We start from the raw sequence: 23,284 nt of genomic DNA, 5'->3' as shown, positions 1-23,284 counted from the left end.
AGCTTTTTCTAAATTTATCACAGTTTCTAACCACCTTAGGTGAGCTTTTTGATTCATTTCTCACATTTCCATGAGGAGACATTTTTTGAACTCTTCATGTAGAGGTTTTTGTTGGATCAATAACAACACACAGGTACAAATTTATCTACCATAGATGCAATCATTCATTAATATCATTTGTATCAATGTTGGATAGGTGGGAAACGGGTAGTAAACCAACAAAAATTATTACAATATCGTTTGTCACCCACTTATGAAAATAATGTATTGCAAACAACATCATCTAAAATTCCTACCACTACCTTTGAGATATATCCTTTACTTCAAAAAAATGCAGCCCTTCTTTTTGATCCCTTAGCTTGAGGGCATAATAATTTTAGAAAGTAATAAAATGCAGGATGAACATTGCATTGCTTGAGGGCATAATACTTTTAGAAAACTGAAATCATCACTAGATTGCATCTCTTTCACATCAAAGTGTCATTCATGGATGTCATTTGGCCATCATGGACCACATAAAAACATGTCTAGGATAAGTTCAAGATGTAAAAAGCTAAATATCATAGCCTACTCCTCTCCCCCACCCTCGTTCCCTACAATTGTCCTAGACATGGGTCGTAGAAATACATCAAGCAGAGTGTCATCCCTCTCAAGTGAGACACAATGTCTCTCCAATTCTGCACATGTAGCCCACATATTTCTAGTCCCAGCCATGGCATCGATGACCACATCTCCTTTCTTTGTGAATGCATGTAACAAAAGCCTACATGACAACAATACACAACAAGTCTTAGATTAGCATGCGAGTCTCCCACATTATTAATTAACATGAAGAAAGATGTCCTGCATTACCTTACCAAGACCAACTTGCCTCTCTGAACACCCCGAATGTATCCACCACCATATACTGTTGAAAGCATGTTTTCTCCCCACTTGCATTCATGTATCCAACCAAAATCACGATGGCAGATGTCCTCTCCCATGATCCTCTCTACTTTCCTCAAGGTAAATGTGCAGGCCACACAATTGTTGCCGAAAAAACATGCACAACACTAAGAACATTACCTGCATCCATTACGTGGAAGACACATACACTCAGTTGTTAGCTATTTAATTGTTAGCAACCTACCTGGTAGCAATCTAAATGTATGCTAACTTCAAACTGTTAGTAAGACAATTGTAGGCCAAATGTAAACTTACTAACAGTTACTAATCCAACCATTTGTTCTACAAGTGTTAGTACTAGGCAACTATAATAGTTGTGTACTAACTTACCAAGAATTACAAACTAACAGTCACTAATAAATAAAAACTTTTAATTATAACTAAGTATATTGACTAACTAAATTTAACTATTAGTAACTATAGTAGTAGTTTGACTTTCTAACAATTACTAACAATTACTAAATAGTTTCTAATGTAATTGCATTTTCTATAAATTGTCTAGAGTTTAACAATTAGTTGTTAGTGATAGACTGACATCTAGAGATAAACAAGATTTTAATTGGTGCAACATTGATCTTATACGTGCCTTCTCTGATGGCATGGTGCATAGATATCCAAAGTCAATGAGCACTAGCATTGTTCTAATTAGACAAAACCCTGCATGCTCTACTGCTACTTGGATGATAGCCACATGATCAGCAATGCATGTGGCAACATACCAGCCTCCATCGATAAGCACGGAGCTCAAAAATGTGATGACCCCCTCAATTAGCTCCTTGGTAAAAATATTCCAATGAGGAACCCCTTCTGTGCTGCCTCCTTCTTCGACGGGGGTTGATGTTGGGAAATCAGCCCACACCAGGTGTGCAGCACCAACGAATGGTTGCCCACCAATCAGAAACTCCCCAGGATTCACTCTCAGTAGCAAGAAGTTTCTCACCTTCAAAAAAACTCTATATAACAAAGAATAGAATCATTGCCATGCCCATCCTATTTCCAACCCCCCATCTTGCCTGATAATGGGGCTTGAAACACACTCACTTGTGATCTTGACCTTCTCGTAGGGGCTTTCCCGCAGCCACCCAATTCACCTTCAACACTCGATGGTACGTAGTGGGCTCAATTTCTTCTTGCTATTCCACCTCATTTTTCTTCCGCTAAGGTCTGGATGTGCCACCCAATTCTAGATTTCTTTTCGTCGAGGGGTCCACCACATTGTGCAACTTTTCCTTGCCCTTCATTTTCCTCTTTGTAGATCCATGGTCCTCAGCTTGTTCCTTTCTTATCTGAGATGGATTTTTAGGTTACAACCAAGTGTCGATTGCCCCACAAGATCAACATAAGACCACCTTTGCCATCGAATGGGGTGTGTATGCAGCCAAGGTGATGATATTCGGATTAACCAATGCAGCTACTACCTTCCAATGGATGATGATCACGGTATTCAAAGAGTGTCTAAGAGACTTTGTGGAAGTCTTCTTGGACGACATCTGCATGAACTCGAAGTGGGATGCCCATCTAAAGTACCTCAGGTTCATCCTCGAGAAATGCCGCCTATACCACAAATCCCTCAACCTCTTAAGTGACAATTTTGGGTCAAACATGGTGTCATCCTAGGCCACATGGTGTCCCGGAATGGAATCTCTATGGACCATAATAAAATCAAACTCATCTTGGAGTTACCACCCCCCACTAATGCCAAGGGAGTCCAACAATTTACTGGCCACACAGGCTATTATAGGAGATTCATCTTGTTCTATGCAAACATAGCCCACCCATTATACAAGCTGCTAGTATCCTTTGAGTGGGTCGAGGAATGCCAAACATCCTTTGAAACCTTCAAACTAGCTCTAGCCACCGCACCAGTGTTGAGGTCACCCGACTGGAATTTAATATTCCATGTCCATATTGATGCCTCCAACTTTGCCATCGAGTGTGTGTTAGCCCAACCTAGGGAACATAATCTGGATTACCCGATATACTTTTCGAGCCCCGCCAGCACCAGGTAAATGGGATCGAAGTTAACTACACCACAATCGAGAGGGAAGGTCTCGCCATGGTCTATGCAGTTAAGAAGTTCAGGCACTACTGGCTAACAAGTTTGTCTTCTTCGTGGACCACCAAGCATTGTTATACTTGGTCAACAAACCCTACATGACTGGACACATCACCAGGTGGATGTTAATCCTTCTAGAGTTTGACTTCACAGTTGCTGTACGTAAAGGAAAAACCCATGTTTTGGCCAACCACCTATTGAGAATTCCAAATGGTGAAGCCCCAATGGGAGTAGAAGATGATCTCCCAGATTCTTCTCTCTTCTTCCTCAACATCATTCCCGAATGGGCCACCAAAATTGGCCACTACTTGGCCAACGGATTACCCCTAGGCATGGCCCTTAAGAAGGAAAGAGCTCACACACTAATTAAGGATGCAGAGCCATATCAACTAATAGCCACCCAACTATACCACATGGGCAAGGATGGCATCGTGCGAAGATGCATGTGCAAACACGAATACATCGATGTGCTTAAATAAGCCCACTCCGGAATCACAGGAGGTCATTTTGCCCCACTGATGTTACAACACGCAAAGTGCTACAAGCTGGCCTTTGGTGGCTGATGCTCTTTGAAAACATGGCCGAAGTCATCAAATGATATGACCCCTGCCAATGTGTCCAAATCCCCCACAAGGCAAACATGATGCCCTTGACCAGAATCCTAACCAATCAACCCTTCGAAAAATGGGGCATCGATTTCATTAGACCCATAAGCCCAGCAACAGCTAAGGGGACCGGGTCCAGATACATCATCCTAGCCCAAGGGTTCCACTAGGGTTTATCGTATGGTACCATGTGAGTGCAAGGGAGGGGGGTTACATAAGGGAAGGAAGGTACATTTAATAAGGTAAGGTCCCGTAAATAGGGGGTAGATAAGGGGAATTTTCATATATTTATTGCACGCAGGTGACATCTCTTTATTACTACTAGTGAATCCCCAGTGCATCCTGGCCACCGATTACTTCACCAAGTGGGTAGAAGGAAGAGACACGGTGAAGTCCAATGCAAGATCCACTGCCAAATTCTTATAAGAACAAGTCATCATGCAGTTCGGATGTCCATTGGAGTTAGTCAGCCATCGGGGAACTCACTTCCTCAACGAAACAATAGCAATCGTGACTAATGAGTTTATGATCATACATAAGAAGTTAATGCCATACTACCCTAGGGCAAATGGCTTGGCCGAGAGCTCTAATAAAATGTGCTATAAGATCATCACCTGTACAATAGAAGCTAGTCGCACCGACTAGGAGCACAAACTCATAGCAGCATTATGGGTCCACAGAACCTCCTATAAAGTGACCATGCACTATACCCCCTTCAGCCTAGCCTTCAGGGTGGAGGTAGTGATGCCAATAGAAAGAGTATGTAGTGCCTAGCCTTCATCTTACCACCATTAAGGAAAGACTCATAGAGACCACACTAGCAGAACGGCTAGTTGACCTCAAAAGGTTAGAAGAGACAAGGTTGCATGTAGCCTACTCTCTCTAGGCAGAAAAGGCCCGATGTAAAAAGTGGCTTGACTGCAACCTCAAGAACCAGGACCTAGCAGAAGGAGTTTTGGCACTCCTATACAGCATCCGTAATACTAAACGCAAGTTAAAGTACCAAGCTATTGTGAAGATAGTGGGAGAGAAGGAAGGAGTGTCACTTGTGGCTTTCTCACATACACAATGGGGGAATACACACAAAGGTGGAGGCTGAAAACAGTTTTCCTCTTCTTAGTTGTGAAATCCAAAAGAACTCTTATACAAAGAAATAGAAGAACCCTATATGTGGGTCTCAAACCAAACTTAGCTAACTAAGGTGGCATACTAACTGAGCCACAAACTAGAGTACATAAGGAGAGCTGTCATCCAGCTATTATTCATGGGCGGTGTACCAACCGCATCTGCAGCTAACAAGTCGGTGACATAAATGCACAACAGTCACCCTGGCATATCACGAGTGGAGCTCGATATCTCAACACTCCCCCTCGAGCTCAATCCCAATTCCTGCACACCAAGCAGGTCTTTGAACTTGCGCAGCTTCTCTATGCCCAATGCCTTCGTGAATATGTCAGCTACCTGATCCTCTATGCTAACATAAACTAGATCAATAAGACCTAGTAAAACCTTCTCCCACACATAGTGATAATGTACCTCAATGTGCTTTGTTCTAGCATGATAGACTGGGTTATTTGCCAAGTGTATATTGCTCATGTTGTCACAATAAATGACAACTGGCCCCTGATGCATATCATAAAGTAGCTTTTGCAACCAAGCTACCTCACATGCAGCCATTGCTGCACCCCTGTACTCAGCCTTTGTGCTCGACAAGGCAACTGTAGGCTATTTCTTGCTGCTCCAAGTGACTGCAACACTCCCAAAAGAGAACACATATCCACTGGTAGATCGTCTATCTGAAATACTACCAACCCAATCAGCATCAGTGTATCCATGCAATTGTATCTGAACCCCAGCCTCATAAAATAGTCCATACTGCAATGTGGACTTCACATACCTAAGTATGCATCTAGCCGCATCCAAATGCGGTTTCCTTGGAGCCTGCATAAACTGACTTACCAATCCAATAGCATAGCTCAAATCTAGCCTGGTAATAGTCATATAAATCAAACTTTCTACTATGCGCCTGTACATAGTAGGGTCTTCCAGAAGCTCACCTGCATCTGCACTCAGCTTCACATTCTGCTCCAAAGGAACTAAAATAGGCTTATAGCCTATCATCCCATATTTCGACAGCATGTCCAATCCATACTGCCTCTGCAAGAGCCGTATCCCACTTGGTGATCTAATCACCTCAATGCCCAAGAAATAACGCAGCTCTCCCAAATCCTTCATCTCAAACTTCTGCTTCAATAGCATTTTCACATGAAGGATATCTTCATCACTATCACCTGTGATGATCAAATCATCAACATAAATGACAAGCAGCATAATACCTTTCTCTGTTTTTCTCACATAAAGTGAGAAATCTGCCTTGGAAATCTGAAAGCCAATAGTGACAAGGTACCCATGCATGCAACTACTAAGGGCTATCGACTTCTATGACTTGCACAGCCCGACCACCAACAGTTAGCATAGAGCTCATGGCTTCCAGCAACTGAGTGCCCAGCGTCCAACGCGATCGTCCAACGCGATGCCAACCTATAGGCTTCTCGTGCAATAGCTCTAGAAGCCTCTCTAGCTAAGCTCCTCGGAACAGCCCGTCAACCATAGCCTTCTCCATACAACCACAGAGTGACCATGTTGACCCTCTGCCACAGCATTATCGATTGCATCGTCGACTCCAACAACTAGTTGATCCATTACTTCTTCATGGGCTGTAGTGCCTCATAGCAAAGCTATGGCTGCAATGCCACACAACCATCTACAAGCTCCTGGCTCCTACGTGTGCCTCTAAACAGCTTCCTGCAAGCACCTAATCTCCTCGCTGTGAAGCCTCCAAGCTCCCTCGCTGTGACAAATTCTCCAACGTCCTACGCCTTGCAAACCAACCTGCGTCGTTTGACGAGCTCATCTACAAACTTGACCCAGCACTTGAAAAGAACAAAAGAAAAGGAATTATTTACTGTTCTTTCATCGATTGATAGTTGGTATAGATCTAGATCAGAGTAGACTAGATTGCCATAGAGGGGATGCTTTGAATTTCCCCAAGTTGCCAATCTAAGCCATGCTCAAAATCGAGGTACTTTGCATCTGGGCATGGGTCACATTTGGCAATTAATCTTTTCATCTTACCCAGGTACATGCGTACATCTTCTCACCAGCCTTATTCAAGCTTGCTTAATTGGAGAGCGGGATCATCTTGTAGCCTCTCTTTTTAAAAGCATCGTTTGAATTCTGTTTGAAGTAGGTCCCATGTGGCATGCTCTTCGACTAGAAGGTCTAAGTACCATTCAGACGCTTCATTAGTTAAGGCCATGGGAAACCAAGCCACCTTGGTTTCATTGGATTGATCTCCCCCTGCGCGGCATGCAGCATCAAAATGCTAGAGGAATTAGGCTGGATCTCCCCTACCATTATATTTGGGAAGTTCCAGTTTTCCCAAGGGGCATCTGCCTTGATTGTTATTATTTCTTAAATTAAAGAAATTGTCAGCCTCTGCATCGAGGTCGATATCCCCATCATTGTCACGACGGTGTCCAACCATGTTGGGGCATGGAGGAGTTAAAGGGAGTGATTGAATCTCAGGGGGGGATTCGGGGTAGAGGATTGGCAGGGGTGGTGGTTGCAACGGAGTTGTATGCGGATTTGGCAAGCGGTGGAGTTGGAGGCATTGGCCGAAATGTAGCTGCATGCAGATTGGCAAGATTTGCCAAGGGTGTCTCTGCCACAAGTGTGAGTGGTGTTAGTTTGTGTAGGGACCGTCATGTTAATAATGTGCCTAAGATTGTCCTACGTGGGTAAGGAAAGGTGCCGATGCAGACGGATCGTTAATCGGAGGTCACGGCATGAAGATATGAGCAAATTTGTGTGAAACGAGGCCCACACAAGGGCACGAATGAGCGAGTGCTAGGGATGCCAAAATGGTGTGCAATGGGCTAGAAAAATTACTCCGTAGCATGGTGTTTCCATGTGTGAAATCTAGGTTCAATTTGGGTCCCAAACGAATGAGATAGGAGGGGTTAAAGTAGGGGTAAATTTTGCTTTGTGGGGGGGGGGGTCCTAAGGGTGGCGTGAATGGACTTTAAGTCCAACTGAGGGGTTGTAACTGACCTAGTTTGGTTGACCTAACTGGCCTAATTAGTGTAATTAACCTAACTATCTAGTTAGATGCTAATCAGTTAGTCTAACCTAACCTAGTGATGGTTAGATTGACCATAGTTCGGTCAACTAACCTAGGTAGTGTAACTAACTAACACTTAAACTAACCTAACTGCAGCTAACCTAACCTAGGTTAAAGCTAACCTAAGTTAATCCTAACTTAACCGAGGTTGAAACTAGGTTAATCTATCCTAACTTAACCTAGGTTAGAATAACCTAGGGTAAAAGTTATGGTTAGGTTAGGTTTCTCTCTCTTCTTTTTTTTCCTTTTTTTTTTTTGGTGTGTTAGTGGGGGGAAAGACCGCACGGCGACGCCGGCACAGGGGGGGGGATTTTTTGCACAAAGGGGAGGGGAGGGGAGGGTGGAGGGGGTGAGGGAGGTGGAGGGGAGGAGAGTGTGGAGGGGCGGGTGAAGGGGAAGGGGTTGGCAGGTGGCGAGCGGGCGGTGAGGGGGAGGAGGGCGGCACTGCGGAGGAGGAGGTGGTGCTACGGAGGGGCAGAGGTGCGTGACTTAGGGTTGTCCGCTTGGTTGAGTTTCACATATGGGGGCAACGAAGTACTTATGGACTTCCCCCTCTCCATATTGAAACATTCAAGTACCTTGCTAATGTACTCTTTCTGTGACAAATAAAGGAGTTTCTTGTTCCTATCCCGAACAATCCTCATGCCAAGTATGTGATTGGCATCACCCAAATCCTTCATGTCAAAGGTCTCATGCAACCTTTTCTTCAAGGCATCCACATCCAAAGTAGATTTCCTAGCAATAAGCATGTCATCAACATATAAAATCAAAATAAGAAGGCTACCATCTGATGCCTTCTTTGTGTAGAGGCAATGATCTGTCTCACTTCGTGTGTACCCTTGTGATTGCATAAATGCATCAAACTTATGGTACCACTCCCTAGGAGCCTGCTTCAGCCCATAAAGACTTTTTTCAAGCTTGCATACCATCCGTTCTTTGCCCTGCACAACAAACCCCTCTGGCTGCTCGTAGGCCACTACCCATCCTTCTTGCATAATGACTACTCCAAGGCCATTCTTTCCACATGCATCAGCTTGGACGTGAAAAGCTTTTTGAAGATCTGGTAAGATCAGTATTGGGTCTGTGGTAAGCTTTTCTTTTAGCATCTCAAATGCTGCAATTTGTTTTTCAGCCCACACCAAGGATGCTCCCTTCTCACATAGCATAGAGTGGTGAAGCAATTTCAGCAAAATGGCATATAAATCGCATGTAGTATGAGCATAACCCCAAAAATCTTCATACTTCATGCAAATTCTTAAGCTGTGGCAAGCTGTGAATTGCTTCAATCTTCGTGGGATCCATGCGCACTCCATCCTTAGAGATAATGTGCCCCAGACCGACTGCACCTCTCGAGCACCCTGTACCATGCAATCCAGGACCACCAGGAGCAGCAGGGTGCCTTGCTTCGTGCACCCCAAGACCACCAGGTGCAGCAGAGCGCCCAATGCTCGCAGCACACCTAGTCCCATGGTGGAGAGCTATCATATCGGCTCCCTTACCTCAGGAGGAGTCCTTTGATCTTGTTCAGATAGATGCCTTCCAGACTCCAGAGGTGGATGTTGTTGCAGCCCCAGACACTACAGCTCCACATTAGGAGGGGCCTTCAAATGCACTAGCCCTAGTCACCTTGGTTTTTGACCACAAGGGGGCTACAGGTACTTCTTTACCACAGACTGTTCTTGCCATAGTCAAGACAACAGAGAAAGTGCATGCACATATGAGGACTCCAGATTCCTCTTTAGCCCATCCATAGGCCTCCTCAGCCCCCAGCTCTAGTTCTACTGATAGAGGCCCGGCAGGTCCTTCTCCATCTTCCATGAGTGTAGGTCTTCTTCGCACTTCTTAGCGAGACTTGTTTATCAGTACTCTTTCTCAGCACTGGCAGATTCGGCTACTTTCATGGATGAGGAGGAGTTTGTGCCCTCCACCTTAGGGGTCTCGGTCATTGGGACTCCTTTTGATAGGGCCTCCACTTCAGCAGGTGTGGGGATTCTTTCACCTATTGAGTTTCTTGCCCTTAGCAGGAGTGTTTCGGCATAGGGGAAGCTGGTCTTCTCTACTAGGTTGGGTAAGCCTTTCCATCTAGCATCCTCCTATCGATGAGGATAGTCAGCTAGAACATACAGGTCCTGGGCGGAGTTCCACACCGTTGTCATAGGCAGCTTCAGCTTCATCTAAGTGTCACTAGAGGTGCTATTGATATCCTTTTTATCAAAGAACACAAGTTGGATGCCAGTGATTGCTCTAAGTCTGGCAAACTGCTTTCAAGACATACCTTCTAGTTGCCTGCTATGGGCACAAGGGGAGGTACTTGCATTTCAATTTCTCCTATTCTCCCCTTGGTTGTTGGTCATGGTATTATCTCCCCCTCTAGAGCTCAATGGATCATTATTTTGATTGGAGGGCGTAAGATTGGTCTTCTCAATCTTTATGCTCCCAACAACAGAGGGGAGCGGATATTCTTTTGGAAGGAGTTACTCTCTTGGCCCCCCCTTGCAAAATCTTGGATCATTGGTGGTGACTTCAACATGGTTGATTTGCCTTCAAACAAAAAGGGAGGCAGATAGGATGGGATGCCTTTCTCTTTTAGTACAGTGGCAGGGACACTTGGTTGGATGATGCCTTTCATGTTATGCCACAGTCACTCCTGTACTATTGGTCGAACAGGAGAATACACATGCCCATCCATGCACATATTGACAGATTTTATGTAGACGATTGGGCACTTGACAGAGGAGGATCTGTATGCATTTCCACTAGGTTTCCACCTCAGATCATTTTCCAGTGGTGTTGCAGATTTGTGAGCCTCATCGGAGAGGACGCTCTGCCAATGTCAAGATTCCGGATGCTTTTTATGTAGAGGAGAGCCTCACGGAGGATATTTTATAGATTTGGGTTTCTCACATACAGGGTGGAGCTGTCCACCCATCTCAGGTAGCTGCAACCTTATCCGGAATTACTGACTATTATCATATAGTTACTGATTCCAGGAGACATGAGATTCTCAGACGTGAGATTGGTATACGCCAGCAGTTAGCATCCCTTCAGAGGGAAGAGCAGAAGAGGCCCACAGATGTTTGGATTTAGGAGCCTTGCTACAGCAAGGGCTCATATATAGGCATTGTTGGATCAGAGAGCAGAATATGACTTTCATGCTCAGGAATCCTTTTGGATTCAAATGGGTGGCAGGGTCAACAAACACTTTTTCTCTACTCATGGGCCCAGACATAGTAGAGATAGTGTCTCACAGCTTGTTGACTTAGATGGGGTGTTACAGTCAGCAGATCCTAATGTTGTCATACGTGTAGCTTCATATTTTTTTTCATCCTTTCTTACTACAGATCCGGGCACACAGGCTATAGATGGTGCCAGAGAGGTTATTTGGCAGTGTATCCCTGTATTGGTGAAGGATGAGATGTATGTTTCTTTGGATGCACCTTTCACCAATGTAGAATTCAAGACTGCATTACTTGCCCTTCCCAAGGGCAAGTGCCCAGGTTCGGATGGACTTACCCCTTCCTTTTTCATTACTTTTTGGGAGTAGATTGGTGATCACATTACATCAACCATGCAAGGCGTGTGGGACTTTGGTGAGATGCCGGACTCACTTACAGATGGTCTCATTCATCTCATCCCAAAGGGGGGTAATAGGAATCTTGTATCTCAATGGAGACACATCACTCTATTGGGCACCTTTGACAAGATTCTGGTAAAAGCCATCAGTCTGCGGCTACAGGTTTTTCTTCCAAATTTGATTCATGACACACAGACAGGCTTTATGCATGGCAGAAGTATTTTTTATAATATTTTTTCATTTTGGGAGGCCTCAAAATGGGCCATGTAGAGCCGCCAGAGATTGGCCATTCTACTCTTGGACTTTGAGAAAGCTTATGACAGAGTAGACTGGGATTCTTTAGAGGGTACTCTATCTCGCTTTGGTTTTTCAAATGCATGGATTAGAGGACTATCCTCTCTCTACAGACCAGCCCATAGCCAGGTGCTCATTGGGGGGGTAAGAGGGAACAAGTTTTAGATTTCCAGATCAGTCTGCCACGGATGTCCTCTTGCCCCTTTTCTTTTTCTGTTTGTGGCGGAAGCTATGAGTATCTACATTAGATCTCAAGCTGATATTTATGGGCTGACGCTTCCTATCCATTGGGAAGAAGAGCTCCTGGATAGTGAGTTGGCAAATGACACAGCTGTTTTTTTGGATGCCTCCCCTAGGATGCTCACTTCCTTCTGGACAGTCTTGGATTTATTTTCCACAGTTGCAGGTGCACACATTAATTGGCATAAATCCAATGGTTTTTGGATTTGTGATGATGACACCCCAGATTGGGGTAATGATTTGCTCATGAAGATCTCCATGTAGAAAAGCTGTTTTTACTTTTATTTGGACAAGCTCCATGTCCTCTTTGGAAACCAATGCAAGCACTATACGAAGGGTAGTCATCTTCACCACTGGGGGAAAGATCTCATCAAAGTCAATACCCTTCTCCTGCTTAAAACCCTTGGCTACCAACCTTGGCTTATACTTAGGCAATGCATCTGTTGGAGACATCTTCAGCTTGTAAACCCATTTGCATGGCAATGCATGCTTTCCTTTGGGCAAATAAACCAAATCCCAAGTAGCATTCTTCATCAAAGAATCCATCTTTGACTACATAGCCTTCTCCCACTTATGCTTGTCATTCCTAGACATAGCATCCTCAAAGCATGAAGGCTCACCACAATCTATCAACATGACATAATCTAGAGATGGAGCATACCTCTGTGGAGGTCGTGAGACTCTAGTGGCCCTGTCTCAACACTTGCTCACCATGAGCATCTTGCTGTCCCAACTGATTTTCCTACATAACCCACGGTTGTCCACCTAGATGTGGCTCTCCCACATCACGATCTACGGCCTGTCCATGCCCTGCATCATGTGGAATAGGTTGTGCATGCCTCTCATATGGTGGTTGTCCATCCTCTTGAAACACCACTTTGTGTATCTCAACAGTCTTTTCTAGCTTCTTGTGCATCTTGTCCTCATTAAAGATAATATCATGGTTGTGTACTATCTTTTTGGCCTCTAGATCCCACAATCGGTATCCCATCTCGCCTGAATCACCATATTCGAGAAAAATGCACTTCCTTGACTTTGGATCAAGCTTGCTGCATTTTTCCTTAGGGATATGAACATAAGCTTCACAGCTAAATACACGAAGATGCCCATAAGATGGTGGCTTGCCTGACCAAACCTCTTCTGACACTTTCCCATCTAGTGCCTTGCTAGGCGATCTATTGATAAGATGTATTGTTGTCTTGATAGACTCAGGCCAAAAGCCATGAGGTAGACCAGCATTAGAAAGCATGCTTATATTCCTTTCTTGAATAGTTCTATTCATCTTCTCAGCAACCCCATTTTGAGAAGGATTCTCAGGAGTAGCCAACTCCCGCTTGATGCCACGTAGCTCACAAAAATTCTTAAATGCATGAAATGTATACTCTCCTCCATTATCAATATGCAAGCATTTGAGCTTCTTGCCCGACTGATTTTCAGCAAATGCTAAGAACTTTTGAAATGCATCAAAGACATCACTCTTCTTTCGGAAAGGATAGACCCACACTTTCCGTGTAGCATCATCAATGAAAGTAGCAAAGTAAGAAGCACCACCCAATGAGACAGTAGGCATAGGCCCATACACATCACTGTGAACCAACTCCAATGGTTCAAGCGTCTTCTTGCCCAAAGATTTTTTATGTGAAGACCATGTTTGCTTCCCATACATGCAATGCTCACACATGCTAAAATGTGAAAAATTAAACACGGGAACCTACTGCAAACTAGAAAGTATCTTCATTCCTGTCATGCTCATGTGTCCCAACAGATGATGCCACAAAGAGATGGATGGCTGATCGGTCACAAATTTGATTACATTATCTCTTATGCTTGACACATGCATTGAGTACAACGTTCCATGCTTGGAACCTCTAGCAATCACAAGTGACCCTTTGCTAATTTTCCATGTATTGTTGCCAAAAAACACATGATAGCCATCATCATCAAGCTGTCCTGTACTTATCAAGCTCTTTTTCAGATTTGGAACATGCCTAACATTCTTGAGTACAAATGTAGAACCATTAGGAAGAGACAAGTGGATATCTCCCACTCCAACAATGTCACATGGATAATCATTTCCAAGTCTCACGGTTCCTTTCCTTCCTGCATCATAAATGGTAAACCACTCCCTATGTGGAGTGACATGGAAAGATGCTCTGAGTCTAGTATCCAATTCTGTGACAATGCATCATCACTAGTCACAAGAAAAGCATGCTCAAACATAGAGGCATAAAGAATGTCACCCTCATCACTATTGCTACTTATGGCATTCACTTCCTCTATATTGACCATGGATTTCTCTTCCTTCTTGGGTTGCACATTAGCTTTGCCTTTGCCTTTATCGTTCTTCCATTTGTAGCAATCCTTTTTGAAATGGCCTTTCTTCCCACAATAGAAGCATTCCAAATCCTTTTTGGCATGGGATTTTTCTCTAGATTTGCTTCTAGACTTGCTTGTATTTTTGTCATGGTATTTCCCCCTAGAATATGACATCCCTCTCACATTGAGAGCACTTGAACTTTTAGTTCCAGCATTGTTCTTTCTATTTACCTCCTCAGTGAGAAGGCTACTCTCAACATCACTGCTTGTCAGGCCTCCTGCATGGGCTGAATTGCTTATAGCATTCCTAAAAGTATCCCAACTTTTAGAAAGGGTGACCAATAAGAACATTGCCTTAATTGAGTCATCAAAGGCAAATTTTTGAGCTGAAAGTTGACTGAAAATTGTTTTAAACTCATTTAAATGGCTAGACATGGAAGTCCCTTCTTCCATGCGAAGATCTATGAGTTTCTTCACCGAATACACTTGACAAGCGGCACTCTGCTTCTCATAAAGATCATGCAACTTTGTCCACACACCATAGGCACCACCTACAGTATCTTTCACATTGAAATACACCGATTTTGAAAGTGTGAGCATGATCGTGGAGCATGCAAGCTCATCCGATTCCTTCCACTCTTCATCATCTTTCCAATCCTTAGGCTTTATGCTTTTGCATTTTATAGGCTTTACTTGCTTCTTCTACACCAGAACATTGTAGATTTGCTCCTTCCAATAGGAGAAGTTTGTGCCATCCAACTTCTCAATGTTAAACAATGCATTTGCTGATGTCGAAGCCATCATAATGGATGACAGAACAACCAGGATACACTGCACCAATGTACCAAACTCAAGCCCAAAAAATATCAATTGCAATGACAACAGCCACTTTGTCACTGTCACAAATATGTGTTCTGCTGTAAGTGACCTCGGGGCATCCCAAAACTAGCCAATAGCTTTTTCATGGTAGCTCCGATGCAAAAGGTGTAAACAGAAGAAGTGTAGCTTGTAGAAAACTCTACAACTTCTCAGTTTACAGCAAGTCCAAAATCCTTACAGATTTCCTTATATCTGCTGTTGGAAACCACCACCTGCAAACTTTTACTGCTGTAATAACAGTCTACAATAGTTTTGGACTGTTTGGAACTGTCAATATCTTCCCAACCGTAACTCGGTTGCCTTTGCTGTAAACACCAAAGTTGTAGACGACCAAATAGATCTACAAACTCCTAGTTTACTGTAGGTCCAAATTCATTATGGATTTTTTGATATTTACTGTTGAAAGTAGCCCCCTGCTCACTTTTTCTAGCTACTATCATAAACTGTCAAAACTGTAAATCATGGCCATACTGGGCATCATAACTTTTTCTCTAAATCTCAAATTGAAATGCTTTCAAAAACAAGATTGTACATTGTCATGAAAACTAAAACTTCTTAGTTCAACTCAGAAGACATTTCCTCATGGATTCTCTGATATTCACTTCTGAAACAACCACCTGCTCACTTTTTACTGCTGTCACAAGACTGCAAACTGCCAATCACCAACTTTTCCTGAAGCATTTGAGGCATAAACTCCAATGAAATAGCCCAACAATTTTAAAAATTGTTATCCAAAAAATTCCCCTAGTGGGAAGAGTATTGCACTCACAAAAAATAATCCCTTCGTGGGATACAAGACAACTTTGGAAAAACAGTGCTCACTTATGCTCACTTTCTCAGCTAAACAAAGGCTCAAGATGCATCAATTGTAAGCAATCACTTTCAGCCAACCTTTGGCCCTTGCCAACTTAAGGTTTGTCCCCCAATTGCCAGCAAGGGGTGAATCAACCTCTAATTTGCCAAAAGTTCATTCAAATCACATAGGACAACCTACAATTCAAAAACAAGTGAGTAGTATCTTTTGGGGTATTGTGACAATGTTGGTGCATTAAAGCCCTTTATCTCAATAACTATAGCTCTATTCCCTTTCTAGACAATCTTGTAAATAATTAGCCACTATAACAGACAAGATCTCTTTTCAAGTAATTTTTTGTCCCAAATCTTCTCAAATCTAAATACCCGAGACTTCATTTCATTCTTCCTTAGCCACTTCTTATTTAAAAGCTTACTAATATTATGTATGTTGAAGAAGATAAGATTGGGAATCAACCTTTTTTACCCTTTTGATGGAATTAATGCAAAGCTTTAATCTGCCTACCCCACATCCAAATCAAGAAATCTCTGTACCTGCATCATGTCTTTGATAAGGAGAAGGTCAAACCTATTCACTACGTATTTCTACACTAAGTCCCTATCTATGATCTACCATTGTTTCATAAATCTTCCCAAAGACCTATATAGCCCTTTCTTGTTCTATATAACAACATGCAGAACTCTATCTTTGGGGTCTTAAGGCACCTAGTGACAAGTTTGGGAGTATACAAATTATGAAAAAAAAAATGAAGCAAATACATGAGATATTGTGAATTGCATCGATACAAAGTTGTAAATACTTCTTATTGAGCACATGTGTGTGTGGAAAGGGTGCATGCTGTTTTAGTTGGTCACACAACATGGCTTTTCTAGGTAGCATTTGATTCAATTTACACAAATACAAGAGGAGAGCAAAAAACACAAGCTTATGAAATTTCACATTTATAGAAGGGATATAATGATCAATAAAAAGACTCACAATAGGGTAATATAAAATAGGGCAAAAAATGTTAGCGAGGGGTTCTTAAACTATCTTTTGAACACACGTTTTATACATGGCTTACACAAGGTGGACCCCTCAAGTCCAAATCATTAAACCAAACCATAACACCTTGAGAAAGATGGAGTCAATGCATTGAGCGAGGGTGAAGAAAAATCATGTAGCAATTTTGCCAATTCTATAAGCAAGAATTCATGCTAAAATCTTGAAAGGGTCTTCACTAGTGGTTTGGCTACATCAGTGACAAAACATTCTTCATAAGGAATACACCAAGCCTGAGTTTGTTAACAATGTATCGATATTGAGTTGTTGCTATTAGAGATTATTATGGGTTACAAGAGTAGGTGTGACACAATAGACTACAAAGGATCAGGTGTGTGAAGTTGCTACATGGTGGCGGTGGATGAGTGGAAAAGTGCACTGAATATGGTTGGAATAATAGCATGTAAATAGGACTTAGCTTGGGTACATGAGAGAGCGTGGATATCTAAGATAAGATAGTGGGTGAGTGGAACAAAGGAATTGTGCGTTGAGTGTGGCAATGGCATTTGTACTGCATCTCACATATGATGAGCAGTGAGAGTATTTTTATTCTTCAATCCAGTCTAACTCATGTGACATATGTGCAATCTATATTCAAGTGTGAACTCACATTTGTCCATTGTTCTATCTTTCATATGAATCATGAGCATGTCATACTCTAAGAGAGAGAGTGGGCATACAGGGTGCAGCCCCAAAAGACCAAAGCTTCCTTCAAGAATCACTAAGTGATCCCAACGTTACCCACTATTCCAAAATGCTTATCATATTAGTTTCATCAAAATTTTCAGATTTTCACCAAAACTTTTGGGAGAAGTCAGTATATTGAGTGTTCCCGGTTCCGAAATTCTAGTCATATTGACTTTTCTCCCAAAAGTTTTTTTGTGAACGGTGGGAGTCGGGACTACCATGTGATGGAAGTCTGAAAATTTTGATAAATTTGGTATATGAAGTCAACCCTTGTCTTCTAAACTGCAAACAATTGAGAAGTACAATGACACAATCGATCGTCGATTTATTCGAGGGATACACAGTCCGGTGGGAGGTTGGAGCCTCTTTGTCAAACAAAGGATTGAGCCTTGAGGAATCTCCAACTTTCCAAGTTTTCTTCTGCCGGTTGTGGCTTTCGAGATTGCAATCTCCAGCTAGAGCGCTGGATTCAAATTTGAGTTCTGGCCCCTGGGCATTCAGTTTTCAAGCTGTGGTGGGCGATGGCCCCATCGCCCAGAATCCAGAGACGTTTTCACAGCCTTTCGGTTATTTTATGTGCAATACGCATGGACTGTGGACATCCTACAGTAGTTTGGCCTTGTTCTTTAGTGTCGAGAACGAGCCAAGAATGAGTCAAGTGGGAAGTTGCGGACTCGGGACTCACAACTCCACTGGAAAGCATGTTGGATTCTTGTAAGTTGTGAATCAATTGAAGCCGGGGAAATGGTGGACCGTGGAATGTTTTGCCGCGACAACAGCTTTCAAATTTCAGATTCGCGAATGAATGCCAATCTGAATCTGATTGGAGCAAAGCAGGTTGCTTGCGTGCTGCTGGAATAATGGACAACGGACTTATAATTGATACAAGCTTGCTCATTGTCTCACCTTCAGGTATGTGCAGGGAAACCTATTGGCGCCATTGGTACCAGAACCGCTTTCCGAATCGCCCTGGCACCTGCCGAAAATGCTATCAGGACTGCATTGAAAGCATGCCACGACTGACGAATCACGACCGCGGCGCTGGTGACTGGGAACTGGGGGTCACTGGGCTATGGTGTCTATTCCGATGCTTCCGTGCAGTTGTTGCCGGATTCCTATTGTCGTCTCTTGTGTGATCGCAACAAGAAGATTTGGGTCCCCCGCGGGCCGCATGCAGATTCCAGGCAATTTCCAGCGCAACTAGCTAGTCGATTTTTCGTGTTCAATTTCCAAAACGCTTTCTTGTAGTGTGTTGTCGCCTGCCTCATCATATCAAATCCTAGATTCTATATCCACAATGATCACTCGCGTACGTGATTGACTTTGAAGTTTGGACTCTGGAGTCTGGAGCACAGCTCCTCTGAATTTCCGAATGGATTCTCAGGCACCATGTGCTCTTACGTCGAACATCTCACCTTATTGTAGACTCTTGACCCTAGGGCCTAGACGTAGGCGAAGAAAAGAAGGAAATTTTCATACTCAAACAATGGAAGTATGAACGCAGCCCATGCCACAAAGTTTAACAAGAGTAAAAATAATGTGAGATTCATACCATTGGAGAGAGAGAGAGAGAGAGAGAGAGAGCATTACAACTTCACTAACAATAATAACTAAAACACAAGTGAATATTTGTTTTTAACAACAAGATTCTTGGAGGCGGACTATGCACACTTATCCATTATTGTTTTCCCTTCTCCCTCTGTGGTTCATTTAATGATATGTAAATTAGGGGAGAGGATATTTTGATTTTGCTTTGTGATGGCATCAAAAAGAAATTATCGGATGGAAAGACAAGCTAGTATTTGCTTTTGCATCTTGGTGTTAGAGTTTAGCTTGAAAGGTTCACTATTCAAATCTTCTGCATACCACATGCGTATATTTACATAGGGCTTTACCCTTAATTCTTCATATTAATCTTTTGGATTTTTTTCCACAATTCAAATTTTAAGTCCCTCGAGCGGTCACTCTATGAAAATCCATGGAACACATGCGAGCAAGCACACATTTAAAATACCCTATATTTGAAACTTTACAATTTTTAATATAATTTAAGGTCCCCTAGGTACATGTACATACCATTATTATATTAGATAAATGGCCCATAACTCCCCCAAATTGAAAAATCCTAATCCATTAATGAATCTACTATGCTACATGTTGTATACAGTGAGCACTAGGGTTGAATCCCTTCTCTAAGTACACATGTTTCATGTTGTATACTGTGAGAACTAGGGTTGAATCTCTTCTCTTAGTGGATTTCTAGAAAAAAAGTAGAATTTCCAATTATAAGCCCCCTTCTTATGAATGCATTTGCTACCTTACATATGCCTTAATAAAAACTTTACAATTTATAGAAAGATATATGGTCCATTCCTTTGCAGATTTTCCTAGATTTGAGTGCAAATATTGGAGGCAATGAAGGTTCTCATGATGGATTAAGAAGTCTAGTTAGAAAGTATTTTTAGGCATAGAGACCCAATATAATCATGGATTTTGCAAATTTCCAAGTGGTTTTGTCTATGGCAAAGCATAAAAATTATAGAGGTAGCTGAGACCTCGTGTGAAGTTAGAGGAAGAGAGATTGGAGCTTGAGGGGAATTTGTGGCTGGGTGGTGATAAGGGAGCCCTCCTTCATGTATCATTGATGCAAATGCCTATGTTGACTGCTTGTGGCAAGTATTGGAAAGAGAATAGTTTGGATCCATAGGTATGGGAGTGTATTGATGCAATGGTCTAGTCGTGGACATCAAAAGCCATAAATCGACCTTACTCGAGTAGACGTCAGATAATTCATATAATTCTCAAAAAATATTACTCTCACATATTATTGACACTAAAAAAGCAACAATTTTCTTTCCATAGACATTTAAGTATTAACATGGAAGCAAATCGACACAAAATCAAGTATGACAAATTGAGTAGAGAAGCATAGATCATGGATGATGGTAGTTTGAGAAGTCCAAAACTCCACAAAATGCTTCAAATATTTTATTAAAACTAAAATACAATGACTATTTGTGGGCTCAGGGAAATTCCAATCTCGCTACTATTTTATCAATGTCCTGGTAGCAAGTATTATTTTCAAATCACGAGAGTGTGATATGGCACTTGTGACCTCACATGGCCACTTGCATCGCATTACGATGATTTGCTCTTTAGAAGTCCAATGTCTATCAGTGTATCTATTTTATTTTTTGTATCCTTTTGGTTCCTCATAAAATTATAGCTTACCCATGCAATTGGTCTCATAGCATTTTCAAACCACTACAATGCAATATGGCACTTGTGACCTCATGTGGCCACCCACATTATGTTGTGATGATTTCCCTTCAAAAGTCCAATTTCTATCATTGTATCTATTTCATTCACTTTATCCTCTTGGTTTCTCATCAAATTTTATCTTATGCATGGAATCTGCTTCATACAATTTTTAGATCACTACAACACGGTATGGCACTTGTGACCTCACATGGCCACCCACATGCATTGTAATGATTTGCTCTCCAGAAGTCGAATTTCTATCACTATATCTATTTCATTCAGTGTATCCTCTTGGTTTCTCATCAAAATTTAAATAAGATGGCACATACCTAAAAGACTACACCAGTGAAGGGTGATCCGAAACTAAGTTCCAAGGCATCATCTCAAAAGAGAGGAAGAAAACCCCCCAAAAGATCCCGACAGAGGAGATACTATCGACATGAAAATGTTCTCCGGAAGCTTTGAAAATTTGAGAAGCACATGTAGCTAGTTATTACAAATCTCCCGCTTTAGAGGCTCATCAGATCAATTTACAAGAGATAACAACTTGGGTACAGATGGCAGGCATCAACCCTCGGGCTTTGCACTAAAGCGTAGAAGACTACATGATCTCTTTCTTCTCTAATATCTTTGTCCTTGTGATAAAGGCACACAGAGTCATAGTCATGGATAGAGACATGCACTCACTCTACGTACTTAAATATATATTTGATAGAACTTGTGACCTTGTGGCTTTGCTGGATCTGAAGATGCAAGGTATATTTGCACTGCCTCCTTTGAGACGTAGGTGAGCTACAATCATTGAACTGCCTCCGGACGTTGTACATTTTCATGAAACATGGTTTAAGACACCAAGGATGGCAGTTTAGGAGTCAACCCCATAGTGGTCGAAAGACACGAAAGACAACCTAGGGAAGCCGTATCAGAGATGGAAGCTCTAGTAGAGATGGGAGCCACAAGAAGAGATGGTGAGCAAGATGAGCTGAACAAGCCGCATCTGATCTCTAAGTAACGAGATTTGAGTGGCTATGCATAATTCAAAAGAAATAAACCATAAGGGAAATGTAGCAATCAAATAAGTTTGTTGTATCCTCTCTTGGTCCTTCTTTCCATGTTCATATAAGGTTATGAGGCAAGCCATAATATTTGCCTTTTGTGTGTGTGTGTGTGTGTGTGTGTGAAGCACACTTAGTACGAAAGCACACTGGTACTATCTAGGACCATGACACAAGTGATGGTGGCAATAGAGGGCACCCTCTTAAGGAGGTGCCAATAATTTAGGAAGTCCCTATGATGTAGGGCTAATTGCCTTTGATTTAGGAGATGTGCCTATGATCTAAGCCACCCTCTCTCCCACTCTATAAATGAGAGGCTTCTCTCTCACAATCAATAGAACACTTTTTTGGATTCTTCTTGTGTTCTCAACTCTTGTCATGATGCACCTCTTCTCTCCCACCACTCCCCAACATCGTAGTGCTCATATTCAAGTTGGTTTCCAATGTCAATGACATAATACAACCACCCAAAAAAATAGTTGATTTTGCTATCCTGATCAGTAACAAGATGAGAACAAGACCCATTGATAGCCCATACAACCTATGTTAAATATGATCCACAAATAGCTTTGTTAATTCAGGAGCTTTAATCTCTTCATCGGGTGGAGTAAGTTGATCCATCTTGTTCAATCGATCATGATCACTCACATAGATTTGTGGGCTCGTTGTGTCCTAGGTAATGCAACAATAAATTCCATGGAGATGCTTTCCTATTTACAAGATGAAATTTCCAAAGGATGTAATAGACCACCTACCTTAAGATGTTAAACTTTATTGACCTTGCATTTTTGGCACTTCAATATACAATCTTGGAGCTCTTTATTTTTTCCAAGCAAAAAGAATTCTCTTTTCAGAAGTTCAATGTCTTTTAAATTCTTGGTTGTCATGCACTAGGACTATCATGACACTGAAAAGGAAATTTGCACTGAATGTCATTCTTATTAGGGACACACACTCAATCTTTGTAGAGCAAGTAGCCATTTTTAATACTATAATTTTCCACTTGATCCCTTTATAACCAACTTGTGCTTTGTCACTATTACCATGTGACTCTTGAATGAAGCTCCTTAATTATTGGATCCCTTTTTGTCATCTAATGGATCTCACAAATTCCTTTTAGGGACCATAGGAAATCATTTTTGAATTGAATAAAACTCGATTTATTAACCATTAGCAATTCGCTTACGAAACCTTTCCTTATGTCAATTGAATATTAAAATCTTACATTGAGTTAGTACATCTAGATTTTATCCTTTAAGCTTTGGCTACTTACAAATCCATTTGATACTTTCTTGTTTTGTGAATTTCAAATAAGGAACTCCATAATTGTGAAA

The sequence above is a fragment of the Dipteris shenzhenensis genome, chromosome 2 (genome assembly GCF_047967505.1).
Source record: "Dipteris shenzhenensis isolate YYH24624 ecotype China chromosome 2, Dip_SZ_1.0, whole genome shotgun sequence".
NCBI lineage: Eukaryota > Viridiplantae > Streptophyta > Polypodiopsida > Gleicheniales > Dipteridaceae > Dipteris > Dipteris shenzhenensis.
This window is presented reverse-complemented; position numbering follows the sequence as displayed.